The sequence below is a fragment of the Cavia porcellus genome, unplaced genomic scaffold, assembly GCF_034190915.1.
Source record: "Cavia porcellus strain 051 isolate PalLab524CR breed Dunkin Hartley unplaced genomic scaffold, mCavPor4.1 scaffold_2, whole genome shotgun sequence".
NCBI classification, from domain to species: Eukaryota; Metazoa; Chordata; class Mammalia; order Rodentia; family Caviidae; genus Cavia; species Cavia porcellus.
In genome coordinates this window covers 108,509,461-108,526,272 of record NW_026947485.1, presented here as the reverse complement: position 1 = coordinate 108,526,272, position 16,812 = coordinate 108,509,461, and the positions used below count along the sequence as shown (strand labels likewise).

Sequence of the window (16,812 nt, the reverse complement as noted above, 5' to 3'; positions counted from 1 at the left end):
AAAGAATAGAGAATTGCTATAAATGAATATGAGATTCACACAGTGGTTCCAAGATGCGGTTTCCAGGTTTTAGTGGCAGAGTTCCAGCACATTTACTTAAATTAACACAGTTATCTCATCTGTAAAATAAAGATAATTATGTAGCTATCTGAAATGGTTGTTGTGAAGATTAAATTAAATTCAGGTTAAGGCCTGCATCACTCACAACCTAGCACCCAGTAAGTCTATAACCCAGTCCTGGGAATTTATACTTAGAATACATATTGTAAAGAAGAAATAAAAGTACTTGATGAGATAATTTGTGATATTGCTGACTGTAAGAGGAAAAAATTCTAAAAGATCTAAATATTCAACAACTGAAAAGTGATAAAAACCTGATAGAGAATTCAAAAACCACTGAATAATTATTATGAAGAGTAGGTAACAATGTGGGAAAAGTATGTATGTTACCTTTCAAAGTGAAGAAAAGATGTCCCAAATTATTTATACAGTATAATTTCAGCTGTATAAAAATGTGCTTACATGTTTATAAGAAAAGAGCACAGAAAAAAATAAAATTAGTGAATATTTGAATAAATTTATTAATTTTTCCTTCTTAAATTTACGCATTTAAAAAATTAACTGAGTTAGACAAAACAAATGAAGGAAAGAAAAAGAATGGAGTTTCACACAACAAAAGATAACATTACTAGATGAGCCTACTGGTCTCTTTTGGGCCATAAAAAGTGCAATAGGCCTAACAGTATCATATACAACCTGATACTGTATATACAGGGTGATTAAAAAGGATGTTTTGACATTGCTATTTTAGTGACAGAGCTAGATTTTAAATTTTTCTGATGATCCTATTAGTTTATATTTCAAATACAAACTAAATTAAAAAGAATAAAAAATCAGTAACTTTTTGATGTGTTTTGACTGTATAAATGTGTATTTAGATACATTAAATTCCCTAAAATGTAAAGAACTATATATAATTTAGTAACAATATCTAGCAAAAATTATTTGAATAGAAAGTCATAAAATTTCAAAATTTCATAAACATGAAAGAATTAAGCATGAATGGAAAAGATAATAGCAACCTTATAGGTTCGGCTGAAAAACCATAAATGTAGAACATTTATTTCTAACTAAGCCAGATAATATAATGGAATTACACTAGCAACTGTTGATTCTTGGTTCTCTTAAATTAGAAAACAAAATGATAAAGAGCAAAATATAAAATAGGCAAAAGGAAGTAGAGAAATAGATGCTTCTTTAATGGCAAGGGGATCAAGAGGTGGAGGGAGAAATCTAGGAGGGAAAGCAAGCATTAAATCAAGAATCCTGGAAACATCCAGCAATACAAGAGAACTTGATCATTGCTATTATGATATTGTTGACTAGAAGGAAAGAATACGAAGTATAGAGTTCCTCAAAGCAGAGAATCAGATACAAGATCCACGCATGAAGTTGGGCCTCATAGGTTTATACCATAGTAAAATACTAAACCAAGAAACACTAGAAATAAATGAAAATAGCAAACAAAAATACTCCATGAAACATGACAGTAAGGAAGTACTTAAGACAACTTGAACTGTGAAAAAAATTTTCTGAAAGCACATTCCACAAGTTGGCCTTCACATAAATATGTAACATAAACTCAGACTAGTTGTACACCTGGAAAAAAAAATTCACGCAAGCCCTGTACCCGGGACGAATCAGAAAGTGTATTCTTCAGTTCTTTTTAGTGAGAATGCAAGCAGGTTTTTGATAGTATGACCTAGATCTGACATCAGCCTGAGGATTGGGGTATACAAAAGAGGTCACCATTAAGCTGTGTTCACTGTGCTTTCTTTTTATTCAGAGTCTACTCTTATACTGCAAAATAGCTTCCTACCTTTAATAAGCATGTAAAACCTCATTACCTTATTCACTTTTTTTGACAAGGTTTTTGGTTAGAACAAGAGCCTTAGAAAACTCTAGAAGGAGTCCACAGTACCCAGAACTCCAATAACTCAAAGCCACCTGGCAAAACAACTAATCTTCGAAAGAAAGAGTCCTTCAATTGAAGACTAGACCTCTGTAAAATCAATACCAATAAACAATAAAGGATATTTTAAAACTGAAATAATGAGGCAAATTTTAAAAAAGAATCAAACTTTTAGGATAACTCTAAACATTTAGTTTTTAAAATCAATGAAAGATTAAACACAACAGAAAAGCAAAAATTCCTTAAGGAAATAGAAGGTAGCAGTAAAGAGATAACATAGCAACATGCATATGTTTTAAAAAGGATTGAAAACACAAGAAAGAATTTAAGAGCAAGTATAGTTAGACAAAATAACATCTACCATATGTGTAGACAAAACTCCAGAAGAAATGATGGACAATAAATGTAAAATCTAGTCTAATGTGAGAGAAAGAAGATTATGAGTTGCTTGAGGCCAGGCATGGACCTGATGTTAACTGGAGAGGAGGTCAAGGACACTTTTTGAGTTTATTGAAATGTTTTGGACCTTCCTTTGGTAGGGGTATTATAACTGTATAAATTTATCAAAATATACCATTAAAATAGAGATGATTTATTGTATACTACTTCACACACACACACAAAATCTTATAAGCCATGCCTGTTTAGGAGAAATCACTGAGTAAGTCTAATTTCCAACTGCATGCAGACATCTTTAAAAGTCATCTCCCCTATCTGAATTTTCCTATATCTGATGGTTGGTGTTACACATTGCTGTCTAGTCCACTCCTTTGACAGCTCTGTCAGAAAAACTTTCATGAAGAATTTAAATATACTTTCTTTTAAACGCCATATTTGGTCTATGCTCTGAGCTACCCTCAATGTTCTTTGACAGCTGAAAATTTTAATAAATGCTTATCTTGGAGACAGCACAACACAGGCTTATAATTTAATTCTGGCCATATCATTAAGAATGATTTAAAGGAAGTTACTTAACCTTTGTAAGCCTCAGTTTCGTCAGCTGTTAAATATTCATAATAATGGCATTAGGAGGATTGGGAGGATTAAGGAGATAAAGTATGTAAAGCGCTTTACATACTTTTCATAAAACAGACACTCAATTATTAGCATTAGCTTTTTTTCTATTTTTAATTAACACCAACAGCCTAATTAACACCAGGTAACTCAGTCTGTAAGATTTTAAATTACAGAGCACTGTTCCTGAAAAAGATATAATTTGTTAATGTAATCACAATTTATATGATCATTCATTATTTCTTTAAGCATTAAAGGTGCCTTAGGAGCTTAATCCATAAAATGCTGACTTACAAGGTGTTTACTATGTGAGACAAATAGTAAGGATGAAAGAACTAGAAAAGAGAAATTTTGAATTAGTATTTCAATATGATTTTTGCAAACTAGGAAGTATATGAATGTAATTGTGCTTGGTTGAATAAAGAAGTAAAAACATAAGATATTAGCAAGATTTTTCAAAATCTAAACTTCTTTTCTTTCAGGAAGTACTCTGAAAATACACTTTATTATTCAAAATGTAAAATATTACCTCATTTAAAACTATGTACAATAAGCAAGAACTTCGGTGACTTTTAATCATCATTAAAGGACAGTCCAGCACACCAATGCCAGCCCAGGGAGAGTTTAAGATCATGTGGTTAAGGGCCCGCCCAACTTCCAGCCACACTAGACTGGGCTCTGCAGGTTTCAGGACAGCCTGGGCCACACCCAGTGACTTCCTTTCAATCCAGGGAACTGGGCTGCCAGAGGTGACTTCCTGCACACCATCTCAAGCCCCCAGAGAGTTTAAGATCAGAGCTCGCAGTAGTCAAGGACCTGCCCAGCTTCCAGCCACACTAGACTGGGCTCTGCAGGTTTCCTGACTGCCTGGGGCACTTCCAGTGATCTTCTTTCAATCCAGGGACTGAGATGCCAGAGGTGACTTCCTCTATACCAATAGTGGGGGTTGCAGCAGAGTTTAAGATCATCACTCCCAGGAGTTAAGGGCCTGCCCAAATTCCAGCCTCACTAGACTAGGCTTGGGAGTTTTCAGGCACAACTAGACAATGTCCAGTAATCTTTTACAACCAGGGGTGTTGAGGGCATGTGAAGTGAGTTCTAGCAGATTTGTGCTTGCCCAGAGAGACCTTTGGACCATCATCCACAGTGTCTAGGTGCCTGTCGAGCTTCCTGGAACACTGGAGGTGGCACGGAGGTCCTGTGGGCCTGACTGGACCACATTCAACAACCCCCATTCAGTCCCAAGAGCCGAGGGCATAGGAGATGATTTCCAACACATCCAGGGGAAGCTTTGGAACAGCACTTAAAACACGGAAATATAGGAAAATGACAAAATGAAAGAACAAAAATGCAATCTCAAACCTCCAGCCCATCCCAAGAAAGCCTAGGAGCGATGTACATAGAAGAAAATATATTCTATACACATAAAATACCTGAAATAATAGCAACTGAAATAAAGAAGCAACTCTGGGAATCTTTAAAGGAATTCAAACTAGAAATAATCTCCTAGGTAAAAGAAGAAATGATAAAAGTAACAAAAGAGATGCTGAACACATCTAAAGATGACACAGTTAAAAAAGTAAAGGAGCAAAACAAAAAGATAGAATCCATGGATGAACAACGTAAGAAACAAACAATACATGAAGCCAATTCAAAGAGATATACAGGAAATAAAAAATTTCATTGAAAGTTGTCAAAACCACCTCAACAAAAGTGACGATAGAATTTCAGACCTCGAAAACAAGACTGCAGCTAGTGAACAGGAGAGGAAAGATCTTTTAAAAATAACAAGGAATCAGGAAATAACAATTCAACAGCTGCTAGATGATGCAAAGAAAAACAACATAAGATTGATAGGGATAGCCAAATTAAACCTCTCCTGCTTCAAAGTCTGGTTATCAAATATTGTGTGTGGGAACAGGAAAACTAATACAGAGTTGACTCTAGTACAATGGAGTTCATGTGTTGATTATAAAGATTATAAAATTTTTAAAAACATGTAAAGGGCAGGGTTACAGGGTATGAAACTTGTCTTTGTTTCAGGGGGAAAAAAGAAAAGAATGGAGAATATACAGCAGTTTTTAGAATATCACCCACAATCTTAGCCTCTAGAAGTAACCTCTATTAATATACATACAGTCATATTTCTTTTTTATGTCTTAAAGGAAACAGCATGGAAAGCAGTGATTTTTTTTTTCCAGTACTGGAAACCCAAGTTTTCTATATACCAGGAAATCTCTCTACCACTAACTTACAACTTCAGCTCTTTTTAAATTTTATTTTGAGATATCATTAAGTTGGCCAGGCTGGCCTCAAATTTGTGGTTCATCTGCCTCAGTCTTCCAAGTACTTGGAATCATAACATCTTATGGACCAGATGGATTTTGAGAAGGAGGTGTGTATTAATACCCACCCATTGTTTAGATCTTAGGGTTATATGGCCAACACAAGCAAAGTATTTTCAGTGCCGTATTTTATTTTTAATGCTAATACATTGTTTGGGTATTTGTAAGTTAAGAGCTATATCAGGTTATTAACTTAAAAATCTAAAAGAAATAAAAGTACAGAAGCGAAAAAGCAGTTCACAACTTTGTGGAATTTTCAAATGTGTTTCAGAGTTTCTTCTTGGGGGTGCTTTCAATAATCACTGTTATTGCTCTGAAAATGGCATGATCTAAAAATGGTGTATTATTCCATGTTAACACAAGCATAATAGGAAAATCAGCTAAATAGAATGGTAGAATAGGCTTTATGGTAGAGAGATGCAGGTTTTAATACTGATTCTGTTACTTATTAGTGTTTGTGGTCTGGGATTAACTCCTTGAACTTCACTTTCCTTATCTAGTTAACCTGAATAAAAATACCTGCTTTATAGGGTTGCTGGGAGAATTACAAGAGATATGTCATAAAAGTGAAAAACGATGTCTGGCATACTATAGGCATTCAGCAAACAATATTTTCCTTCCCATTTTCATAAACCCAACAATTACTTACTACTTATTAAAAAATCTCTGTCATTACTGTAGTCACACTTATTTTATAGAAATTAATCAAATTCATAAATAAAAAGCTACCCAAAAAGTGCTGACAACATTTAATATCAAACACAAAAGGATAAAATTAAAAACAGATAAATTTGGACCTGCAGAGCAGTGAGAAGATAAATTGCTGTTGGTTAAAAGATGTAAAAGGCAGCCGGGCAGAGTGGTGCATGCCTATAATTCCAGTGCTACGAAAGGCTGAGGTAGGAATAACTGGAGTTCAAGTCCTACCTGAGCCACTTAGTGACTTTGCTAGAAAATAAATAAATAAAGAGCTGGAAATATAGTTCAATGCAAATACTCTGTGTTAAGTCCCAGCCCACATCCCTAACCCCATGAAAAAAGTTTTTTTTTTTTTTTTAAACTTTAAAGGAGGTAAAATTAAACACAACAAAACAGGACATAAGAAAGCAATGTAAGAGATATAAATTTCAAAGCCAGATGACCTGAGATCTTCACTATCTATCATATTGTCTCTTGTTTTCTTCCAAATAGTTGTCCATGTCTTTGCATTCAGAGAATTCATACAAAACAACATAGTGTAATACTGATCCAAAAAGAATGAGGAAGGCATTTTAGGTCTTCAAAACCAGACAATAGGGAAGTCACTAATGGCTGTCTTAGTCTCTCGTTCTCTTCAAAATATCTGTCTATACTTTCATGTATATCGAAGTTCAATAAAACAAAACAGTTTAAAATAACACCATTAATTAGAACAAAGTAAAACAGGGATAAAAGTATTTGCCTTCAAAGAGATGGCAGAAGGAAATTGCCCCTATTTGCTACATTGCCTATGGTCAACCTCTCAAGGGATGTCCAGATCCCTGGCTCCCACTTGCTAAAGGGTGGGGGGAGATATGACGTTTGATTCTCAGCCCTCGTGCCAGCAGGCTCACAGACACTGAGGGGGAGGGGATTGTTTGCTTGGTTTCCTGGCGCTCCAGGTCCCGGCATGGCACGGGTCTCAGTAAACAGTGGCTCCTGTCCTGGGCCAATGAACCTGCCACACTCACAGCCGCTGGGGGTGGTGGGGTTGCTTCACGCTGTTTTTTTCTAATGAATTGACCATTTCAATACACAAGTTCTGAAATGGCCAACAGACCATAGAAAGACATCTCTTTAGGCTCCTGCTTGAAACCAACAGCGCCAGGAAGCTGCCGGCATTGTTCAGGGCCAGGAAAAAGTTGTTTATATACAAAGTACTCATCACTTTGTCTAAGTTCTTTTATTTATGTAAAAACATTTGAAAGAAATACACAAGTATCATTAACACAAGGTACTTTTGGCAAACAGGATTGTGGGTGATACATGAAGAAAAAATCCGCACATTCTCCAAGTCATTTCATTTTTCTTCTGGCACAGAAAAACAAATTTTTCCCCTGTAGTTTTTCAGTCTTATACATCCTTAGAGTTTGAACGTCCTTTGGCCATGTGACTGACTTCATATACAGAATGTGGATGAGATTGATATATGTCAGTTGTAGACCTACTAGTATATACAACCTTCAACACTTTCCTTTCCCATATTAGTTGTAATATCATGGTGACCTTAAGACTAGGAAATGAGGAAGCCATGAAAAAGTACCCTGGGTCCCTCATGCTTGGATGAGAACCAGAAGACCTGGTCCTCGTTTCTGCAAGAGATGAAATATTGTCTATCAGTCTACAGTTCTATCGCTCAATTCAGATGGAAATGGTGAATCAGCAAAGTGCAGGTCTATTATTATCAGATAACATCAGGTAATGCTGGCCAACAGTTAACATAGTCAACTGCTGGTCCACCTTCCAATTCTAGATTGTGCTGGACACCATAGGTCAACTTTACCAGGTGCTGGTATCTACTGCTGCTGGCTGCAACCTTCTGGTACCAGCTTGTGTGAGATACCATAGGTTGACTTTATTGGGTGCTGGCCTCTATTACTGCCAGCTGCCACCTCCTGGTGCCAACTTGTATAGGGCATGATAAGTCACCTCTGCCAGTGCTAGTCTCTGCCACTGCTGATTGCAGCCTTTCAGTGCCAGCTTAGGCTGGACAAAGTAGGTCAACTCTACCAGAGATTTTGTCTGTTGATTGCTAATCTCTGGAGCTTACTCTGTCCACACTACTTACATAGGAATCTCAAGTAATACTTGATATTACTTGAGATTTATAATAGTTTTGAAGCCCATTCTACCTGAAAAATAAATCATGATCAGGTTCACAAAGATAGCAAAGTGAGTATTTTAGCAGGTCCTGACAGACTAAAACTCAGGAAGTGACTGAGGAGTTCTGCTTCGATAGCAGCTTGCAGGCATGCTTCAGTTCAGGGCAGGGCTTAAAGCTTGCTCTGAATGTTGGGATTGCAAATAAGGGGGCCAGGTCCCTTTCTTCCTGATCTTAGCCACTCCAGGGCATCTTACCCCCCACTTTACAAAAAAGGCAGCAGTCTTCTCAGAAAAGGTCTGGGTAGGAGAGGCATGTCCCCAGTCTGGCTACACTCACATTGAAGTGAAGAACGATGACCAGAAGGACACCGAAGCAAACTGTTCCAGCCCATTGGGGTATAAGGAGTTTAGAAAAGGGGAGAGGAGGATAGATGGCTGCAGGCCGTCTCTTCCCCTCCAACCTGTACAGGGAAAATTGAGAGTCAGGCAACTCTCATCTGTTTCAGAACTGCCAATCTGTTAAGCCATGTATGTTTTAGGATTTATTTGTTGCTTTGGAAGTGAAAAAATAACCTCTGTATAGTAATCGTGTTTACTCTTTTCCTTTATTTTCCAAGTATCGATAAGGAACATGCTATACTTCTATAACTGGGGAAAAATGTTATTTTGGAAATTCGTATCTTTTTTCAAGTCAGTAATTACAGTTTGAGGAATTTAGCCTAAGCCAATAAAATAGATGAAGAAAAAAAAACCCTTATGCATAAAAGTTTTCTGCAATATTACACACAAAATTTTTAAAATGCCATTTATGTAGAAATGTTTAGTAAGCTATATCATGTGATAGAATATTAGACAACTATTAAAATGAAGAATTTCAATGGCATGATCAAAGACATATGATATCACATATGAAAAACACAAGAGTAAAAATTGTTCAAATATAGAAAAATAAAATTTAAGAAATATCAGCATGATTAACATTTATTTATACTTTATATTATTTTCTAATTTTTCTAAAAGTTCATAATGTGATAATAAGAAGAAAAGAAGTATTCACAAAAACAGTATCTATGTTGTGAAACAAAGGCACTAGCAATATTACTGCTGCTACAGTGGTATTACCAGGGATATTTATGGACAGTCTGCTTACCTTCCCAGACAGAAAGAAAAAGTCTGACAGCTGTGAGGGAAGTAGTAGTCATGGTGCCCAAGAAGGAGATGGGACACTGAAATGGAGTTATTCTATTCGGTAAATCTCTTCCTGGACAGACACCTTCACTATCCACAGAATAGTGCTGGGCTTGCGAAGAATTCTGAATCACCAGGAAAGACTTAATTTTAACCTTAAGTAATGAAGAGACCAGAGCAAAAAGTCTGAAAACTCAACAAAAGGATACAGGAGAGGATTTAGGGAGTGTCCACAATGTTCTATTTCTTGATAGTTAGATGGTTTCATGTCTTAAATTGTATGTATATGTTTTAGACAATTTTTAGATTATATGGCATATTTAATTTAAATTTTATAAAAATCCCAGTAGCAGCCCCTTTCTGGATGGCACAAAAAAACAGGATAGGAAAGGAACATTCTAAATGCAGGTCTGAGTATATCCCTAGAGAAACAGTAGTCAACTAATGTCTGTATATTGATTTGAAGCTTGCAAAATTCTTCTACATCACAAATCTTATTAAGACTCATGCCACTTAATGAGTCAGAAAAGAAACTTTAAATTCATGTCACATCTAGATATCTGTCCGCTAAATTCAATACCAAACACCTTGTGGGCTTAGAAAGTGAAAACTATTACAGGGTAATTGTTTAGTCTTTCTCTAAAATCTTGTTTAACTGAAAGGAATTGAAATTTTGCCTGCTCACGTCACCTGATCACCTGCCATTTGAAGACATAAACCTTCCAGAAATATATTTGCTCAGTGCTCATGATGCAGAATCAAATAGTCAGAATAGTAAGACATAATTGAGTCCAAAAGCTTAGTCAAAAGAAGAGAAGAAGAAAGAGGAGAAAGTATGGTCGACGGTGAGAAATAAGCCCAATATGCTGTAGAAGTGGTTTAGAGGGGGAAAGAGGACCATTGAAACATTATTCTAGTCCTTGAATTGTATTTCTTTGATTTGGTTCCAAGTTTTCAAGGGGTAACAAATTAATCAGTGCCCATTGTTAGCAGCCTCAAGAAAATATACAAAGAATAAGACTTGTCTCCTGGTCTAAGGGAGTTCATATTTATGTATTTATGTGTGTATTTATGAGTAAGAATGGACACATAAATAATGAAGGCTCTATGCATGAGTAACCTGAAAGTGCAGAGATCAGTGTTAATAATCCAGTCTGGAAAGCTGGGAAAAGCCTCATAAAGAAAGGAGTACTGAAGGTAGGCCTGTGAAGGTAGACAGGAGTTTGCAAACCAAAACAGGTAGAATGTGGTCTACAGGGGGCCCAGGATTTAACTCAGTGGGGCAGCACCTGCCTGGCAAGCATGAGGTCCTGAGCCTGAGAAGAAGAAGATGAAAAACAAAAAGAAGAAGAGGAGGAGGAGGAAAAGGAAGAGGAAGAAGGGGAAGAAGAGAAAAAAATAAGAAAAAAAAAGGAACAATGATGGGGTCTAGGGAATTTAAGTAGTACAGCGACATTGAGTATTTAGACACTAAATGCAAGTTTGGTGCAAATGAAGCATCAGGGATTTGGACATAAAGAGATAGGGAATGGCAGAGAGCAGTCAGAGATGCTCTGACTCAGGGGTCCGGTGGGAATCAGGTACAAACAAAATAAAGGTCTAGACTTTGTCGTTTAGGAAACAAAGATGACAAATGATTTTACATGTTTTAATATTAACAGTGATACTGCAGAAACACAATTACAAAGAGATAGAAATGAGACAGAGGTGGGGGGAGGAAAATGAGAAACATGTTACAAATAAATAGCAACAGATAGATGAAGCCTTTTAGAATTACATAGTTATGGGTTTAAAACTTGCTTTGTAACTTACAAATTATTTGACAGTGAAAAAATTATCTCTCCAAAACTGTTTCCTCTTCTTTAAAATGAAGATAATGATACTTACTTTGCAGGATTAGTGTTATGAAAATTAAATAAGATATTGTGAGTGTTACATTTTTTTCATGAAAAAGTTTCTATTTTAGATTTATCAGTGAACCAAACAACAATATCAGGTTCTTAAATTCCATCGACTAGTTATTTTAATTAAGAAAAATTAAAAGCAGCTCAACCAACTGTACTAACATTCATTGTTTAGCTCTTATTCACAATTGATGACTTCCAAAGCTGCTGCTTTTTCATACCAGTTATAAATACTGTTTACCATATTTTCATTGATAACTTCCTGGTCTTCAAGAAAACAAGAAAAGAATTGTTTAATCTTACATCTGCCTCTGCTAAGTACCAGACCAAGTAGAACAGAATCCTCTACCTATACAATTTGGTGTAAATTTTAGATCTCTCTTCTGTCTTAAATTTTATATTATCTCTTTGGTTGTAGTTAAGATCTTTTATTAAAAGATTTTAGATCTTGAAAAATGTATGAAGAATTATATTAAGTTTCATAGATCCTCTACAGAGTTACAATGTAAAAAGCAACAATCTCAGCTGTAAAATATTAAAAAAAAAATTCTTTATGGTGAAACCTTGAATAGCCCATAGAAGAGTCTTACAACCAATCAGATGACTGCAGCCATTGCTGCCACAGTTTAAGTATTGTACATGTTGAAAATCAATCACATTTTAAATTATTTAATTGTTTTAGTAGAAGAACTTTTAAGATGAACTGTAGGATGGAATGCAAATGTTAACTACTCTTTGTGTGGTGAAGTAAACTGACTCCTTATATGGTCTTACGGTATCTGCGAAAGTGAAGACTAACCAGTAAAGATTAATCAGGGCCCAATACTTGGAAAAACAATTGGTATCAAGCAAAACTGGAATATGATTAGCTTTGCAGTTTCTTGTCAAAGCTTGAAAACACCAATCTCACATTTCATTCGTAAGAAAAATGAGCATCATGGTTTGAAGACACTTGAATAAAAGGAAATAAAACAAATTGAAGCTCTCTTTGTGAGCATCTAAAGTGTTCAAAAACTTATAAACAGATTTCTTGAAAGATAAGTACTAAAGAACTTAGAAAAGAAGTATTCTTTAAAGCAAAGTTTCAATTGAATGTAGAGTAGAGCTCAAATTGACAAATAATTGAAGGAAATAAAATGAACAGCTAATTTAAAAAATTGTCCTTAATATCATTGAGAAAAATGAAATTTTAGAAGATGAAAATGGAGGATTTAAACACTGTGGAACCTAATATTATTTCTTCAACAGAAGTAAGAGATAAAACAAAACAAAATCTCTATGAATTTTTCAAATTCTGCATAATTCCAAATTATTTTGGGCATTTATGTTGCTGGAAGAAATTATGAAATAAAAACTGAGATTGCTCCAATATGTTGCCTTAAGGCTAAATAGAAAATATTTCTTAATCTAGGACAGCCTCACTGAGTAACTTGGTATAACATCAGATGAATGTCTGATCCAATATCTGATTACATATAGAATAAATGTTTAAGAAAAAAAGTTACATGGGTCCTATGAAAAATCACTATTTCTAGTGGGAGTTGAGAAATCAGTATCATGGCAATATTAAGGCACGGTCCACTGTACTCAAGGGGAAAAGAAAAAATAGAAGAAAGTCATATACTTGCTGCCAAAGTTTACTGAACTTTATAATATTCCAGATGCCCTGTTAATTACAGATTCAGTCAGAGAATTGTGGGAAGTATGTGATGAACTTCATCCCCAGGGCAGGTCCCTACATCAAAGTTTAATTTAAGTAAAATTCAGTATATAGCTGTCAAAGATAAAGCAATATCCAAAAGCATATACAGTATGATCTCAACAACTTAGAAAGTAATACATTTAAAAAAGAAAAGAAAGGCACTGGAAAGAGTATGTCAAGTCATAAATTGATTTTGCTTTTGATGGTCAAACTCTTTTGTCTTCTACATTCTTCTATGTTCCTCAGTAAAGTTGTGGCCAATTTTTATTTTATTCTGTATACTTTTCTAAATCTTCTTTATTTCTACACGGTAAAGCATTAAGAGTAAAAATATATTAAAATTGGAAGGAAGGGAAAAATGTAATTCTAAGAGGATGAGTCTATAATGATTTTTAGAATGTGATCAGGTGGTCTGAAAGTTAATAATATCAAAAATACACTTTAACAGCATAACCAACAACCCAATATTTTAAATGCCCATCTTTGGTCTTGTCTTTGTTTTTCCTCTGTGAAAACATGATAAAAATGTTCACAATAATCTCATTCCATGAAAAGTATATAAATGAGAAAAGGAGAAATTTGCCATTGGGGAAAGGAAGAGTTTTGGAACTAGTGACCCTAAAAAGTAAATGAAACTTTCAGAGAAAGTATCATGAGTAGCAGTACAACTAAAAATCCACAGTAGATATAGTACAACTTAAGCTTTCCTTACTAACAGAGAGGAAAGAGTATAATGGACAGGAGAACGCAGAGTATAAAGGCTAGAAGGAAACATAAACTTCAATTTTTTTTCACATAGGATTCACAACATTCCTCAGAAAATTTAATTTAGTTGCCCTGTTCTTGCTTGCTAACCAGAACCAATTTAATTTTAAATCTACACAAAGAGCCAAGGGGGATGAAATATTTTGCAATTACTTTTAGCTCCCTGTTGGAAGGCAAAATAAGATTTAACCTGTTCTATTCTGGATGCAGTAACCATCCAGGTTCGTCAAAGGCCTAAATGGCATCATTTGGCTAAGGATTGAAGAATGAAAACTTCTGTATTGAAATTACTTGTTTTGTATAACAACTTAATGGGAGTGAATTTTGAGATTGTGACAATTTATTTTGATGTATTTGTATAAGGCATGAAATAATGGTGCAAGAGAGCAGTTTGTTACAGACAGTGTCTAGCCCTTGCTATAAATCTGCCCACTATCACATTCCATTTGACATCCAGTTATGTGACTTTCAAAGAACTATTACTGCATTTAACAAAGAGCAGAAAACTGATATGACTCTCTTGTTGCTTTTCAGCTACCAGAATTGCATTTTCTCAGATATCAGTCTACACAAGTGTTTTTTCAAAATTGTATCCTCTATTTTGACAGATAGGTAAACAAGCTGATAAAATCAAGTGCTTTCAAAAAGAGAAAGTTATAATATTCATTTATATCCTTGCTTGTGACAAGACTTCAAACAATATCTATTTCCACTTACTATCTGCAGAGATTTATTCCAAATAATATAACAAAGTTTGCTTCTTGATTTCTTTCAAAATAAATATAACCATTAAGTTGGGGGATGTTTATATACCAAGAGGTAGCTAGATCATTTATTCTCATTAACCTTATCACATAGAGCTGGCCCCTGCCTCTACACATAGCTCAGCCCACAGCTACTTTCAACCAATTTCTTTTAAAACAGCCCTTTCAGCAATATATTGCTATGAACATTTCTAGAAAATCTACTCTCAGAACTATTTGTTCCTTACCATGTCTACCACTGGGAGGAAATGAGACTGCTATAGGTCTGACTAATGTGATCTATCTTTATTAAAAGGAAAACAAAAGACTCGCATGGGGATTGGCAACTTTTCCAGATATGCTAGGGCTTTGATTCTTATTTTGCTGTTGTTGTTGTTGTTGCTATTATTTTGGGGAATGAAAGAAACAGGAAAGGAGGAAGCCAATTTTTATAAATGTTATACAAATAGACCAATCCACTCAACACTATTTTATCACTGTCAATTTGATTGCAGATACTCTCTGTGATAGTAAGTTGTAGTGTCAGTTTAAATAAGAGATGCCTAACAGACTGGCTTAACAGAATTCTGGGTATGTGTTGATGACTGACTTATTGAAGCTAGCAGAGCCACTTTGGATATAGGTGTCATCAACTAATGAAGAAAGCAGTTTTGTGTCTGCTGCTTTGAAGGAGCTTTAGTCTTTGATGTTGTCTTAGGATGTCTGTGTCTAGGCTTCAAGCACAGACTCTTCAGCCTCCAGTGCAGACCCTTTGGCTTCCATATACAGACTCACAGTAAGCTTCAACTGTTTGACTTTTGACTAGATACTCTGGCTCTCCAGCATGTAACCAATTCTTTTGCATTTGTTCACATCTGACTCTACAGGTAGCCACGGTAAGAGATAGATAGATAGATAGATAGATAGATAGATAGATAGATAGATAGACAGATCTGTTTGTCCTGTGATCCATAACTGATACACCCTCTCTATCTTAATTTACTAGTCAGATGAAAGTTGGAGGAATTTGTGGAAAAAATACTAGCTCTTAATAGGAACAATTTCTATAGACGAAATAAGAACTAAATTACACTTCTAGGTATATACATTAAGTATTCAGCAAATATGGTATTCCAGAATTTAATCTTTTTTGCCATCATCAGGTTTTGAAATGAGTATTAACAGATTTCTAGTTAAGTGGAAAAATTTAGTGATATAAACATAAAATCATCTTTAACTGCATGTGTTTGAGAGGCTGAGGATAATCTTGAAATAGTCTCCAAATCAAGTATACAATAGGACTATTTTAAAGCATTAACTCGTGCCTTCAAATCCTAACCCCACCAATTCTACTTCTCTGTATCCAATCTATTGTCTTTAAAAAGAGAATATTTTCCCCATCACAGAGCTGTTATGAAGATTATATCATCTAGTCCTGTGTCCTCTTGTACAGTCAATAATTAACATCTATTCTTCTTATTATTAGTTTTCTCAAGACTGTTTTTTACTTATAACTGGAATCTGAGCAATGCATAAATAAATGAAGGAACAAATAAACATCTAGTCTCATGTCACTGGGAACCAAATAATTGTTCAGGAATATTTTATATGCAAATTAAAATTATACCATTTCAGGATCATCTTGGAAGAAAACAGGCCTCATCTGCTGCATCATCACATTTATGTATGTGTCTATGAGATATACTGGCCCAGTAAAGCAATGAAAATGAAAAGATTAAGATGTAAACTTCAACAACTAGTCCATTTATGAATACTGAAATTGAGTTTTCCTTTCCTTTTCTTTTCTTTTTCTTTCTTTTTTTTTTTTTTTTTTTTTTTTTTTTTGAGACAGGGTCAAGCTAGGTAGTTCAGGTTAGCCATGAACTCCTGATAATCGCCCTGCCTCACTGCTTCCGAGTGCTGAGATCACAAGTGTGTACTACCATTCCCAGATTTGATATTGATTTTTTGTATGGTTCTTTAAATGTATTTTCATTTACATCCCACTGCATAAATATTTGTTAAACAACACTCTGTAGTAGACATACAGAACAGGCAGTAAAAAGAATGTAACTCAATTTTGGTTCCACTACATCAGTACTTATTGAATACATCTCTGCAAACTAGACATAAGGGTTGTAAAGAAAAATAAGACACAGCCTGGGCCCCTAAGGCAAAACCACAAATAATTATAACACAAAATATGCTTATAATGACACAGTGGTAGGAGACTCAGCAGGAATACAAAAGATGAAGTGAGAAATTCTGACCAGAAATTAGTAGCAGTATGTTAAGTAGACAAATAAGAATATATTCTATGTAAGTTTATATAGGCGGA

At 34.9% G+C, this 16,812-nt stretch overlaps 1 protein-coding gene and 1 non-coding gene across 3 annotated transcripts in view; both read right to left on the bottom strand.

The window, feature by feature from the left end:
- Hpse2 (heparanase 2 (inactive)) overlaps positions 1-16,812 on the bottom strand; it is a 924,256-nt gene that overhangs the window by 425,536 nt on the left and 481,908 nt on the right. The gene's annotated exons all lie outside the window — the stretch shown is intronic.
- Positions 7,069-7,204, bottom strand: LOC111754569 (small nucleolar RNA SNORA2/SNORA34 family). Its single transcript, XR_002789244.1, has one exon. It is a non-coding gene; the product is annotated as a small nucleolar RNA SNORA2/SNORA34 family (small nucleolar RNA).